This window comes from Myotis nattereri (assembly GCF_964212035.1).
Source record: "Myotis nattereri genome assembly, chromosome: Y".
Lineage (NCBI taxonomy): Eukaryota > Metazoa > Chordata > Mammalia > Chiroptera > Vespertilionidae > Myotis > Myotis nattereri.
In genome coordinates this window covers 42,967,570-42,982,853 of record NC_138094.1, presented here as the reverse complement: position 1 = coordinate 42,982,853, position 15,284 = coordinate 42,967,570, and the positions used below count along the sequence as shown (strand labels likewise).

The window sequence follows — 15,284 nt, the reverse complement described above, 5'->3', positions numbered from 1 at the left end:
GTGATTCATTCTCAGCATAATAGGTGCGCATACAGGAGAGTGCATTTCCCCCAAAAGAATAAGGTTTCTTCAAAGGAAAATAGTTTTCCCTATAGGTATAGGCGTTCTCCAACAGGAAGTTTTGATTCCCGCACAGGAAGTTGCATTTCCCCCACAGGAAGAGAGATCGACAACAGGAAAGGGCATTTCCCCCACAGAAAAATTGGACGCTATCACAGGAAAAGAGATCCGCTCAAGGTTAAGTGCATTTTCCCCACAGGAAGCAGGGTCCCTAAAACAAAAGGTACACTCCCCCACAAGAATATGGGTTCCTACATTACAAGGGTCATTTCCACCACAGGAAGGAGGGTTCACAGTCGGAAAATTTTGTTTCTACAAGAAGATGGCTTTCCATCAGTGGAAATAGTTCTGCACTCAGGATCCTGCATGTCCTGTAAAGAATGAAGTGTGTACACACCAGAAGTGATATTACCTCCAGAGGAAGAATAGTTCCCCCAGTGGAAGTATTTTTCCCCCACATGAGGAAATGTTCTTCACAGCATAATAAGTCCGCATTTTTGGAAAGTGCATTTCCTACATAGCAGGAAGCATGTCTCAAAGGAAGGTAGTTTCCCCGCAGGAAGAGGTGCTCTCAAAACGGAAAGGATGCTCGCACAAATAGGGGCCATTTCTTCACAGGAAGAGAGATCTGCACAAAGGAAATTGCATTTCCCCTTAAGGAGGAAGGGTTCCTACAATGGAAGGATAACTCCCCAGTAGGAAAATCAGTTCTCATTTCGGATGGGACATTTCCCAACAGGAAGGAGGGTTCACAATTCAGAAGTTTGGTTTCCACACGGGATGTTGCGTTTCCATTACAGGTCGAAAGCTCTGCACACAGGAAAGTGCATTTCCCCCACAGTACGTTGGCTTCCCAAAGCAGAAGGAACATTTCAACCAAAGGACAAAAGCTTCCCCACCGTAAGTTTGGTATCCCCACAGGAAGATGGATTCCAACACAGGAAAATCGGTTTGGATAATGAAAAGTGCATTTCACACACGGGAAAAAGGGTTTCCTTGGAACAAGTGAATTTCCCCCACAGGAATAGTTCTTCTCCCACAGGAAGTTTCATTTCCACCACACCAATATGCACCTCCCTCACATGAAAATAGTTTCACACAAAAGAGAATGCAGTTCCCACACTAGAAATAGGATTCTCACAAAGAATTTGCAATACCCTCAAAGGAAGGTGGGATTCGCTCAAAGGAAGATACATATGCAAACAGGAAAGTGCATGTCCCACAAAGGGTGAAGTGTTCACACACAGAAAGGGACATTTCCCCCAGAGGAAGAATGGATCCCTCAGAGGAAGTATTGTTTCCCCAAGTGAAGGAGCCATTCATTCAGAGCATAATCGGTAAGCATACTGGATATTGCAGTTCCCCTACAGGAAGAAGGTTTCCTCACAGGGTGTTCGTTTCCCCCACAGGAATAGGTGTTCTCTAACAGGAAGTTTCCATTCCCCCACAGGAAGGTGCGAGTCCCTCACTGCAAGATAGGTCCACAAACAGGAAAGTGCATTTCCCACACTGGAAGTTGAGACGCCCTCACAGGAAGAGTCATCCACACACAGTAAAGTGCATTTCCCCCACATGAAGAACGTTTCCTCAAAGGAAGTTTGTTTCCCCTATAGGTAGAGGCGTTCTCCAACAGGAAGTTATGATTCCCCCACAGCAAGGTGCGATTCCCTCACAGGAGGACAGGTCCACAACAGGAAAGTGCATTTCCCCCACAGAAAAATGGGACGCTTTCACAGGAAAAGAGATCCGCACACAGGAACATGCATTTCAGCAACAGAAAGTAGGGTTCCTTAAACAATTGGGACACTCTCTCATATAATATGTTTTCCTACAGCCAGCGGACATTTCCCCGACAGGAAGGAGTGTTCACCATGGGAAAGGGATAGAGATGGAAACATCAATATTTCCCGGGAGCCGGTCCATCCTGCTGTTTCAAGTGATCTGGCATATATGATATACTGTTCTTAATATGTTTGCTCACCTTCTTGGCCCTATGTGCTTTAACCAAGGTCACCTCTTTGAGAAAGGTGGTTTCCCCAGGTAGGTTTTTTCCCCTGAAGTTAGGGAGGGAATTAACCCCCTTAACTAAGTGCCATGTGGGTAATTATTCACATTAACTACGAACAATCATGCTTAAGCTACATAATATTTACTCCCTGGAATGGAGATAAGAAACGCCCTAACCTTTGGAATAGAGATTGATAGGATGGGAATCAACTGGTATAAATACAGATGTAACAAGACAGCAAGAGACAGAACTTAGAAGACAGAACCAAAAGACACAGAACCTAGACACAGAACCTACACAGAACCTACGGACAGAAGAAATTAGCTGGAGAGAACATGTCAAATGATCCTGGACAGAAACTGGCCAAAGAACCTAGAGACAGAACCTAGTGAGAGAACATGGCAAAAGATCCTGGACAGAAACTGGCCACAGAACCTAGATACAGAACCTACACAGAACCTAGACACAGAACCTACACAGAACCTAGAGACAGAAGAACTTCGCTGGAGAGAATATGGCAAAAGATCCTGGACTGAACCTGAGTACAGAAATTGGCAAGGAATCCTCGCACCTTCCTATTTCTAGTCACCTGACTACAACCTGGTGACTGAACCTGGCTGGAGAACCTAGCAAGAGAACATGAACACAGAACCTGGCTGGATATCCTAACCAAAACTTCGCTGGAGATCCTGAACAGAACTTGGCTGGAGATCCTGGCTAGAGATCCTGGCTAGGCTGCTGATCAACTGAACGCTGTCTCTGTGTCATTCCTTCTTCGCTGACTCCGTCCACAACTTTGGGGACCCCTGGACCTGCTGGGGTTGGACCCCAGCATCTGGTGCCAGAACCGGGACCTCTAGGTAAGCCCCACTCTCGGGATGGATAGGACTCTACCGTAGGAAGAGGGTGGATAGTCTTCGCCGACTCCATCCACACCTTTGGGAAACCCTGGAACAGGATTCCCCTAGGTAAGACCCCCCCCAATGAGAACCCCCACATTCAGGACTCATAAGACTCCACCAGGGTACTGCAGACCCCCCTATAGAGGATAAGTAGGGTAAGAAGGTGGATAGTACAGAACTTAGATTGAGAAGATGTGCCATACTGAGTCCAAAGAAAGAAGACTCTGTATTGATTCTAAGATTGAGAAGATGTGCCATACTGAGACCAAAGAAAGAAGACTCTGTATTGATTCTTAGATTGAGAAGATGTGCCATACTGAGTCCAAAGAAAGAAGACTCTGTATTGATCTTTAGATTAGGAAGATGTGCCATACTGAGTCTAAAGAAATAAGACTCTGTATTGATCTTTGAACACATATGCTTGCTAGCAGAGGAATTAAGGTTACACCCAGTCAGACAGAACGTTTTATACAAGAAGTATGCCCATGCTTTTCTGAGGAAGGAAAGGTAAATGGAAAGGCATGGGAGGAGGTAGGCCCAAGGAGCCTTATCCTTAACCCCACTGCAGTCTTTCCACCGCAGGAAAGTGCAGAATTTGCTAGCTCTCCCTGGGGTGATAGATCAGGACTAAGGTAATAGCGGAAAGCGCCGATCCTACTCTTAAAATGGATACAAGAGAGCATTTGGGGTTTTTCTTTTTAATGCCTGCTTTTAAAAAATAAAAAAGGGGGAATATGCCTGAAGCCGGTCCATCCTTGCTGTTTCAAGGGACCTGGCATATATGGCATATTGTTCTTAATATGTTTGCTCACCTTTTTGGCACTATGTGCTTTAACCAAGGTCACCTCTTTGAGAAAGGTTGTTTCCCCAGGGAGGGAATTTCCCCTGAAGTTAGGGAGGGAATAAACCCCCTTAAGTAAGTGCCAGGTGGGTAATTAGTCACTTTAACTACGAACAATCATGCTTAAGCTACATAATCTTTACTCCCTGGAATGGAGATAAGAAACGCCCTAACCTTTGTAATAGAGATTGATAGGATTGGAATCAACTTGTATAAATACAGATGTAACAAGACAACAAGAGACATAACTTAGAAGACAGAACCAATAGACACAGAACCTACACAGAACCTAGAGACAGAAGAACTTCGCTGGAGAGAACATGGCCACAGAACGTAGAGACAGAACCTAGTGAGAGAACCTGGCTGAAGAACCTAGAAACAGATCCTGGCTACACAACCTGGATAGAACATGGCAAGAGAACTTGACTAGAACCTGGTGACTGAACCTGGCTGGAGAACCTGGACAGAACCTGGCTGGAGAACCTAGTGAGGTAACATGGCTACAGAACCTTGCTGGAGAACCCGGAGAACCTAGCAAGAGAACATGGACACAGAACCTGGCTGGAGATCCTAACCAGAACATCGCTGGAGATCCTGAGCAGAACCTCTCTGGAGATCCAGACCAGAACTTGGCTGGAGATCCTGGCTAGGCTGCTGATCAACTCAACACTGTCTCCGTGTCCTTCCTTCTTCGCCGACTCTGTCGACGCTTTTGGGAACCCCTGGACCTGCTGGGGTTGGACCCCGGCAATAGATGAGAGAGAATCATGGATCAGCTGCCTCCTGTATCACCCCCTCCCCACTGGGGATCCAGCCTGCAACGAGGGCATGTGCCCTGACCGGGAATCAAACCAGGGACCCTTCAATACACAGGTTGACACTCTCCCCACTGAGGAACACTGGCCAGGGCCACAGTGGTTTTTTCTTAGAAATATGCATTTCTACTATTTCAGAAAAGAAGAAAGATCAATGATGAGTGATCATCCTAGATTGGCTGCCTTCTGCCAGAAGAAAGAGTGGCATGTGTTCTCATCTGCTCAGCAGAAGGAATAGGCCCTGGCCAGTGTGGTTCACTGGTTAGACCTTCGGATGCCCAGGGAAGGGTCGCTGGTGGGATTCCAGGTCCAGAGCACATACCTGGGATGCAGGCTTCATTGCCTGCCCCGGTCTGGGCTCCTGTGGGAGCCAAAGATCCATGTGTCTCTTGCATATTCATGTTTGCTTTTTTGTTTCTTCTCTATCCCCACCCTCCCTCCCTCCCTCTGTCTGTAAAAAACATATCCTCTGGTAAGAATTAACCAAAACATAAACAAGAAAAACGTACAAAGAAGGAAAAGATTTGGAGGCTGTGAAAAAGCAGCATACCCCTAAAGAAAGGCACCATGATGAGCGGAGCATTCGGCTCCGCTGATGTTTTTCCACGGAATGTGTCTATAAGATAAAAATAAAATGTCTGAGTGTCTCTCAGCTGGCCAGATCCTGACACAACAGGACGAGGCCATTCTAGCGTGGTCCTTGCAGGGTCTCCCAAGCCACCACGTTGGGGCGAGGCTCTGCGGCGGGGGGCGAGGCCAGGAGGAGCAGAGGAAAGCGAGGCGTGAAGGAGGCGGGGAATGGACAGAGGAGGGTCCTGCACGTGCTCCCCTCTACTGCGTTGTGTCGCTGCTCCCAGAGTCCCCCCCACTGAGAAGATGGGAGCAGACTCACCCGGTGTCAGTGACCGAGGGACATACAGGCTGAGGGACACACAGACTGAGGGACACATAGACCGAGGGACACAGAGACCGAGGGACACACAGATAATCGAGGCCGCAGTGGCCTGGAGAGGTGACATCCGGGAACCTGTGACCACTGTGTTGGTTCCTTTTATCCTCCCAGATGTACCTTCTCAGAGGTTTTTGACTCCAGAACCCTGGATTCCAGTTCCACAGACAGCACCTACTTCATGGTGACTCTGCCCAAGACCCAAGACCTCTCTGGACAACCATTCACACATCAGTTGTTTGGAAAGTGATCTCAAACTTATTCTATATAGTTATTGCATGTATGAAAAATAAATCAGAGCCAAGCAGTCATCTGTTTGATGTATTATACATTTGTATCATACATACATTTTAGTTTAGAAAATGACATTTCTCATTCAAAGTTGCCTTCCTAAGTGTAATTAAGTGAGCATGTTAAAAACTTTGTAAGAGTGAATGTTTTACTTGGCAAATGTTTAGAAACTTGGTAAGTATTACTGTGTATCGCTGCCCAAGGAACTGTTGGGGGTCATGTGTTGTCACCAAAGCAGAATGTTTGCTCAATGACTGGTCCCCTTGTTGAGACAACCTTCATGGTTTTCCCTTCATTCTGTTATGAACCTATAGGCAGAAGGTAGAATTAGGCTTGTACTGATGCCACAGCTCCCACCTGCTGTGATGATGGAAACAGGCCTGATGCTCCAAGCATCATGAGAACACCAGCAAGCGAGGCTCAATGACTGAGCGTTGACCTATGAACCAAGAAGTCCCCTTGATTCCTGGTAAGGGCACCCCCATCACCTGATTGTTTCTCTTTGTCTCCCTGTCCCTCTGTGTCTCAGATCAAGAACAACAGATTTAAAATAAAACTGGAAACTGTCCAATCTGCTCCTATCCTCCTCCCAAAAAGGTATCAGATTTTACTGAAAACACCCACCACTTGTCTTCCTTAGTCATCGTGAGAATTCCAGTTCATGAATGTTCAGAGCATCTCAGTTTCAAACGTGCGTGCACATCTACACCCAAACAGCGGAGCTTCGCATCCTGGAGAATTTTCCATTTCCTTCCAAAGGAAGTGAGATGTCTCACACTGGAAATGGAAACAAATGGTAGGAAAAGCTGGGCATGGAGATCAAGGCTAATCATTGCAACCTGGGAATGATGTACTCAACAAATCACAGCATGAATAGTCAAACCAGAATATTCCTGTACGTGGAGGTTTGGGCACGGGGACACCAACATTTTTAATGTGAATGAGCACTTGATTGTGCAAAGCTTTCCTTCACCCCCTGAGAGATACTCAGCAGAGGTGCTGAGCCACTTGGAAATGTGTGCTGTTTCAATGCGATGCTGGGGGTGGGGGTTTGCCCCTCCTGGCCTGAGCGAGAGAGCCCACCTTCCAATGTGCACAGGGCCCCTGCTTGGGTGTCAACAGCTCCATGACTGTGGGCTGGCTCCTCCCGAGTCCGCTGAGACCCACAGAAAACAATATCCCAACTGGCAGATTTCTCCTGGTCCTGAGGTGTTTCAGGATTGGGTTAATGAGGGAAAACACAAGTATGAAGGTGTGGCTCAAAGGTTGCTTCTGAGAGTTTCAGGTCACCCACCCAAGCCCTCAGTCATTGGAGGGAATGAGGTTTCAATTCTTCACATAGAAATGCCATCATTTTTTAAAATATATTTTTTATTGATCTCAGATAGAAAGGGAGAGGAAGCGGGGGGAGACGAGAGAGAGGAGAGAGAGAGAGAGAGAGAGAGAGAGAGAGAGAGAGAGAGAGAGAAAGAGAGAGAGAGAGAGAGAGAGAGAGAGAGAGAGAGAGAGAGAGAGAAACATCCATGATGACAGAGAATCATGGATCCGCTCCCTCTTGCAAGCCCTACACTGGGCATCAAGCCCACAACCCGAGCATGTGCCCTGACCAGGAATTGAACCCTGACCTCCTGGTTCATAGGTCGATGGTCAAGCACTGAGCCACACCAGCCGGGCAGGAGAGGGAAGGTCATGGTCCCAGTTCGTGGGTTTGGTGACCCCTTCAGGAGCTCTCCTCCAGGAACAGGTGCTGTGCTAGGTCCCTCAGGCTGAGGGGTGACGGGCCCACACCGCGTGTGCCTGCTCCCTGCATTGATGTCCGTCTGCTCTGTTGTAAGAAAAGAGGGGCCTCTGGTTGCTGTGGCCCCGTCGCCTCCCTAAGCAGACGCTACCTGTTCCCTGGAGCCTCGCTGGACTCCCACCCATGGGCCCATGAGCATCAGTGCTCCAGGCCTCGCTGGACATTACCTGTGAACCGGTGGCCAGGAATGACCGACACGGCCTGCCTGCTCTGCTCACGCGGGTCCATGGCCCATCAGACTCCCCATAAGAAACGTGCAGTGAAGGATTTCTGACGGGTCAGGGGAGGGTTAGACACGCAGACCCAGGTACAAGGCCAGCACCAGGAGCTGCTGCGAGGTGGGCTTCGCACACACTGTGAGGTGAGGTGCACCTAGCAGCTCTCAGCAGGGTGGCGAGGGCCTGTGTCCTGGTCACTCGCAGTGCCGCCTGCCCAGGCTCAGTGGGAGGGGGTGACCCGGGGGAGGCGCATGCCTGACCCCACGCCTCCTGCTCAGGCAGCCAAGTCCACGCAGAACAGTGGGGCTGCGCGAGCTCTAAACTGTCTCCCGGGCCCCACGCCCTCTGCCTCCCTTGTCCACCTCAAGGCCTGGCAGACGCTGTTCACCGAGAGACGCACGTTTTAGCCACCTGAGCCAGAGGCGCCGGTGCTGACCACACTCTGAATGACACTCCAAAGCCTGGGTCACCCTCTCGCTTTATAGCTTGGAAAGGGGCACAGAGACTTTGGGGGTCTTGCCTTAGGACACACACTTGTGAGGGCAGAGCTGAGACTCAAACCCTTGTGGGCAGACCTGGCGCCCACATGCTATGCCCCAGGCAAGATGCCGTTGCTACAGAGGCAGCAAGAAGAGGGCGACCAGTGCCCAGACTGAGGCAGCACAGGTGTGTGCACAGGCACACACACAAACACACACACACACACACACACACACACACACACACACGTACACACACACCTGTACACACCCTCTCTGGCTTTCACCTCTGAGGCTACAGAGGTCTGAGGAATCAGGGGCGGAGCCAGGAGAAGCCTAGGGGTTGTTGGGGTCCTACTCATGTTCCTGGTGAGTCTGTTTCAATCCCTCTCCCTGGCAGGACCCTCACTGGACTGATGACAGATTCCTACCTTCCCGGGTTCAGGTCTGTGGCTGAGCGTTCTCTGAGGCCCTCCTGGAACTCTGCTTTCAGTGATGAGGGGGATGAGGCATGTCGGCTTCAGGTTTGTCTGGACACAAAATTTATTAAAACGAGGCCAAAAACACCATGAGGGACATGGATGTTGACATCCCCATAGCACTTAAGGAACTGTTTGTCTATTGCCTCTCCTCTTGAAAGTGGAGGATGTTTGACCAGTTACTTCTGTACTAAGTACACTCTTGAGGAAGGAAAGGAGCCTGCAGGCTTACTCTGAAGCCCCCTCAGAGCTGGGGTATGAGGTATGTGGTGCCTACAGTTGCCCTGTGGCTGCTGAGGTGCAATTTAGGGCTCATGATGGATCCTCCCTGCAAAAACCGGGCTTCTCCCCTGAGTTTGTCCTCTGGTGTCTGATGAGAGATGACTTATCTCTAAAGCCACGCCCACACTCCGTAAAAACATAGGGCTTCTCTCCTGAGTGTGTACTCTGGTGTCTGATGAGAGATGACTTATCTCTAAAGCCACCCCCACACTCACTGCACACATAGGGCTTCTCCCCTTAGTGTGTCCTCTGGTGTCTGATGAGAGATGACTTATCTGTAAAGCCTCCCCCACACTCACTGCACACATAGGGCTTCTCTCCTGAGTGTGTCCTCTGGTGTCTGATGAGAGATGACTTATCTGTAAAGCCTCGCCCACACTCCCTACACACATAGGGCTTCTCCCCTGAGTGTGTCCTCTGGTGTCTGATGAGAGATGACTTATCTGTAAAGCCTCCCCCACACTCACTGCACACATAGGGCTTCTCTCCTGAGTGTGTCCTCTGGTGTCTGATGAGAGATGACTTATCTGTAAAGCCTCGCCCACACTCCCTACACACATAGGGCTTCTCCCCTGAGTGTTTCCTCTGGTGTCTGATGAGAGATGACTTATCTCTAAAGCCTCGCCCACACTCCCTACAAACATAGGGCTTCTCTCCTGAGTGTGTCCTCTGGTGTCTGATGAGAGATGACTTATCTCTAAAGCCTCCCCCACACTCACTGCAAACATAGGGCTTCTCCCCTAAGTGTGTCCTCTGGTGTCTGATGAGAGATGACTTATCCGTAAAGCCTCGCCCACACTCACTGCACACATAGGGCTTCTCTCCTGAGTGTGTCCTCTGGTGTCTGATGAGAGATGACTTATCTCTAAAGCCTCGCCCACACTCCCTACACACATAGGGCTTCTCCCCTGAGTGTGCCCTCTGGTGTCTGATGAGATGTGACTTCTTTGTAAAGCCTCGCCCACACTCCCTGCACACATAGGGCTTCTCCCCTGAGTGTGTCCTCTGGTGTGTGTCGATATGTGACTTATCATTGAAGCCTTGCCCACACCCTCCATGCTTGATTGTTACAATTTTTGACATTCTTACCTCCACAAATAATTTGCCTGTGTTCTTTGCATTAACATTCTGGCCTGTGCTGGGCTCTTCCTCCATTATTCTCTCATGGTCACTGGAGCTCCCTGTTTGTCCGTTGGGAGGCTTGAAAGAGGCCCTTGAAGTTCCCCTGTGCCTGATCCTTTTAAGAAAAGGTTTGGACCTCCATTTGACCTCTTGACCTTCAGCTTTGTCATTCCAGCCATGTGGACCAGTCTGTTGCTGCTGCTGTTGATTCTGACGCTCTGGGCCAGCTTCCTCCGCCTGGACGTGTTTTCCTGCAGATGCTCCTGGCAGAATCTCAGAGGGGTGATTGCGTTTCACATGTTGGCTGAGGAATGTCCGACTGGAGAAGGCCACAGAGCAGGAGGGACATGGGTGGATCTCTGGCTTTGGTTCTGCTGGAGAAGAAAGTTTTGGTCAGGGCAGGTGTGGGCAAGCCTGCCTGTGCCGTACGCTCTGTCTCCTGGTAAGACCCGTCCCCGGAATCATTCTAGCTGTGTTGACAGTGCAAGCTCTGCCTCCCACAAAGTGTTCCTTCACTGTCTACTTTTCTTTTTCTTTGTCTGCACTACTCTTCTTCAGAAATCCAGAGACCCCATATCAAAAGTCTTTTCTACAGCCCTGGCCAGTGAGGATCAGTGGATAGAGCCTCAGCCTGTGGACGCAAAGGTCCTGGGTTTGATTCCCATCAAGAGCATGTGCCTTGGTTGCAGGCTTCTCCCCAGCCTGGGCCCTGGTCTGGGCGTGTGCAGGAGGCAGCCAGTCAATGTGTTTCTCTCACATCGACATTTCTCTTTGTCTTTCCTCCCTCTTCAATTCTCTCTAAAAATCAATGGAAAAATATCCTGGGATGAGGATTGAAAAGAAAAAAGGTCTTAAAGATCAAGGACCATCAGAAGGCATTTCACTCCTTATATGGGTTGGACTATTGTGACCTTTCCATATACATGTGTCTTCTAAGTCATGTTAAAGAGAAAAACCACAGGCCTGGCCAGGTAGCTCAGTGGTTGAGCATCAACCCATGAACCAGGACGTCACCAGTTTGATTCCTGGTCAGGGCACATGCCAGGTTTTGTGCTGGATCCCAGCAGGAGGCAGCTGATCCATGTTGATATTTCTATCCCTCTCTTCATTTCCCTTCCTCTCTCTCTCAAATCACTAAAAATATTTAAAAATAGAGAAACCATAGGCCCCAACTAGCAATTGCTTCTCTCTCAGTTTTCCACAAATCACAAAATGGAAATATGTCCTTCCTCACACAGTATTCCTACTTGATTTCTTTCAGTGTTAGCCTACTTCAAATATACTACAAAGTCCTGTTTCAGAATATCTTTCCAACCATCCCCTAGCCAGTTTGTTTCAGTAGATAGAGCGTCGCCTTGGGGACTCCAGGGTCCTGGATTTGATTCTAGTCAAGGGCACATACCTGGGTTGCTAGCTCAATCCCCAGCCCTGGTTGGGGTGTCTGTGGGAGACAAGCTATTGATGTTTCTCTCTCTGTCTCTCCCCCTTCTACTCTCTCTCAAAAAATAATCAGTGGAAAAATATCCCTGGGTGAGGATTAACAACAACAACAAAAATATTTCCCAACCTGCTTCTTACACTCCTGACTCCCGTCCCTCTCCAGCCAGTCCGCCTTCCTCTCTCACTTGGAGTTGAAATAATCTCGGAGGGGATTCCCCACTGAAGTTTATTTCCCCCAAAAATTAACAAAGCATAGTTTTAGAACATGCCACTCTGCAGCTGAAAACTGCTCAGTTGTCCCGTCTCACTCAAGAAAGTCCCCAGTATCTCAGCTTGGATCATAGGCACTGTATTTCCCGGCTGCTAGGCATCTGTCCAACCTCTGTTCTTGCCCTCTGTACTGAGACTGAGACGGGAGTAGCCCTCAGCCAGCTCAACACCCCACCTCTTTCCTTCCCTGCACCAGCCAATCCCTCTGCCTGGGACCTTGTGACACAACTGTTGTAAATGTTGTCTCCTGAGAAAGCCTTCCCTTGACCTTTGCAATCCGACACACCAACCTTCCCCTCACACTGATCCCTATGCACTTGTCCTGGGCCCGTTTTCTCCAAAGCGCTAACCACTGTGTGATATTAAGCACATGCACATATGTCTGCCGAGGCTTCCATCCTTCACCAACCAGCTGCTCAGGAGCAGTGATTCTGATCATCGTGTTAATCTGTATTTCCAGCTCCCAGAACCCTGTGTGGCACCGAGTAGGAATTCACATGACAAGTCAAAAAATAATGAATGAATGCATGTTAACACACACATTTCATTTAGAAATATGCAGTAAATGAAGAAGAAACAGCTAAAGTGTTAAAAAAAAAAAAAAAAAAACAACAACCCAAAAACAACCACCTTGATGAGAGAGCTGGTTAAGTGCCTGAGACCTTTTTTTTTTTTTTTTGCCTCTAATCCTTTCAGCACTATATGATGCTGTGCATTTTGTGCATGAAGTATTTTTAAAAATGGAACACAAATTGGCCCTGGCCATTGTGGCTCAGTTGGTTGAGCATTGTCACATTCACCCAGAGGTAGCCAGTTTGATTCCTGGTCAGGGCACATGTCAGGGTGGTGGACTTGATCCCCAGTAGAGAGAATGCAGGAGGCAGCAGATTGATATTTCTCTCCCTCTCTCTTCATCTCTGTCCCTAAAACCAATACAAGCATATTTTTAAAAATTAGAACAAAAATAAAAATATTAAAATTATTCTTAAGAATCAAAGACCTATGTGATGAGCCATCAATTTCTGAAGCATCTGATTTGAAGCTTTGCTGACTCTAGAGTGGATTTTACTGTACTTGAGAGTTGGAGCATGAAAACTTCTAAGAATTCTTTCTTTCCATGTTGAAGAAGAGTGGTGCCCACCTCTCCCGGCCACAAGCTCTGTCTTCCACTTGCTGCCCCACTTGATGCCCAGCTTTTGGCCATACTCTTCTCCATACCAGACCAGCAGCTCACAGCCCGTCCTCACGACCCGGCAGGTTCGGTAGAAAATCTGCCTGTGATATTGAAAGGCCACCAGGTTCTGTTCTTCCTCATCCCGGGCGGAGTTCACGTACCTGGCGTTGAGGCAGATGAAAGGAAAGAAAACCACAGGCGATGAGCTTCCACTACCTGTCATATCGTGTCCAGATCCTCACTGACGCGTAGGGCCCTCAGCACTGATGGCACCCACCCCCATGCTCCTGGGGAAACTTCTGTTCAATGTCCAAGCCTCTGTCACAAGGTCATGTGAATTCCTGTCTCTACGTCCTGCTCACAGTGCTCATCCTGCCTAATGCCATTTCCAAAGCCTCATTCCAGACTTCCCCATCAAACCCGGTGGCCTCTAGCTTCTCTAAGCTGTAAGTCAGGTTCTGTGTTACACCCCAGGACTCGGGGCTTGCTCTAGGACTCACATCATTCAACACTCAGTCCAAGTCTCCCTTCTCTTCAGAGGCCTTTGTTGAGTCTCCCCACACTTTATTGAAGGCATCATTCAGTTGCCTCCCCCAGGTTCCCACAGAAATGTGGAGGTCTCTCTGTCTTAGAAAAATAACACAGAACAATAGTAGTTTATTCATAATCTGTCTCCCCTGACACAAGAGAGCTCCTCAGGAAAGGGCCATGAGCACTATGACTCTGCAGGCTCCAACATCCAGTTCTAGTTAGAACTGAGTCTGGGATGATGTGCTGACCTCACAGGTTTAGACTATCCTTGGTTCAAGGCTATCTGGGCACTGGGAACTTCTTGAAAAATAGGAAAATTAGAGTTAAATGTTTATGAAATAAAATGTTTCATGTCCGTCTGCAGTAAGTCCTCCCTAGGGACATGGATTGTGTGATCTGTGTAAGTAATGAATTCCTTCCTCTAAACTGGAATATAGTAAGGGTTTAACTAATGTCAGTTAGACAAATCACAGAGTAATCCAGGGTCCTCAAGGTTTTTCCCATTGCCCAAACTAGATTCTTCTCTTTTGAGGACATATGCTATACTGTTACCTCCTTTTTTCCTAAATGTCTCTAGATGTTAAAGATCACTGTATGGAGAAAAAGGGGGAACAGAGGACTGAGGGAGACCATTAGGGAGGCATGATGGGAATTACAGACATGTGGGTTGTGAGGCATGAGTGTCCTCTCCGGCACCCAGAAGCCTAGTGACCTTACCTCATCCAGTTGGCCTGAGATGTATACTTTCCATCCACATACTCATAGCAGTTGCTCCATTTGTTGACCTGCATTTCAGGAAAAGAAGTTAAAGGCTGTGTGTGTGTGTGTGTGTGTGTGTGGTTGTGAGTATACAATAGAATAATTACTTTATTCTAGTGTCATCAAATCTCTTTCAGCCTGCATGGTGATTCAACTGCCAATGGTGATCACAGGATATTTTTCTTACTCATCATCTACACGCCTGAGTCAATTTGTCCACTAAGCAGGAGCCCCACAAGGGAGGAGTCTGTACCACTTTGCTCCCATTTACCCTCTGATCCTTAGAGAGGAGCTCCATGTTCATGCAAAGTCCGCCCAGTACACAGAGCTAACTAACCATATGGTCCCCATCCATGTCCTAGCATGTAGAAGGTGGGGGCATCCAAGCCACAGGAGGGCCGGGAAGCCAGAGGACAGGGAAGAGGTAAAGTTCTCACCAGCCAGGAGTAGCCGCTGTTGGCTGTGGCTTCATCTTCTGTGATCTGACCCTCATAAGGGCCAAAGTGCAGGCCCACCAGCAGATCACATTCCTCATTCCACACTCCAAGCCCAGCCTCAGGGATGCCTGATGGTCCGATTCTCAACCCAGGGGGCAGAGTGAGGGCTGAGAGGTTGGCATGCCCGTTGTCCAAGGCACTGTCTTTTACAAACGTAGGAGGCCCGTGCACAGCACAGCTGTCAATGAAGAAGTTCTGACACTTCTCACAATCTGGAGGCAAGAGCAACAGGGATTAGTCAGGGTGCAGTGCATGTTCCTGCACACGAAGAGCTTCAGAAAGAGCTCCCATCAGTGAGCCTCAATCCTATATTCCCTGTCACGAGAGGAAGGGAATGATTTGGGCACCCAAAAACCAGGTGAAATCATA

At 48.5% G+C, this 15,284-nt stretch overlaps 2 pseudogenes across 2 annotated transcripts in view; both read right to left on the bottom strand.

Annotated features, from left to right (window-relative positions):
* Positions 1-7,892, bottom strand: part of LOC308512509 (histone-lysine N-methyltransferase PRDM7-like) — a 30,915-nt pseudogene extending 23,023 nt beyond the window's left edge. Inside the window, exon 1 of the transcript in view lies at positions 7,832-7,892. The product of the transcript in view is annotated as a histone-lysine N-methyltransferase PRDM7-like (transcript). The remainder of the gene's footprint in view (positions 1-7,831) is intronic.
* Positions 7,893-10,276: 2,384 nt separating this feature from the next.
* LOC308512508 (histone-lysine N-methyltransferase PRDM7-like) overlaps positions 10,277-15,284 on the bottom strand; it is a 76,543-nt pseudogene continuing 71,535 nt past the window's right edge. The window contains exons 12-13 of the transcript in view: positions 13,096-13,225; positions 10,277-10,615 (exon numbers count right to left, since the gene is read on the bottom strand). The product of the transcript in view is annotated as a histone-lysine N-methyltransferase PRDM7-like (transcript). The remainder of the gene's footprint in view (positions 10,616-13,095; positions 13,226-15,284) is intronic.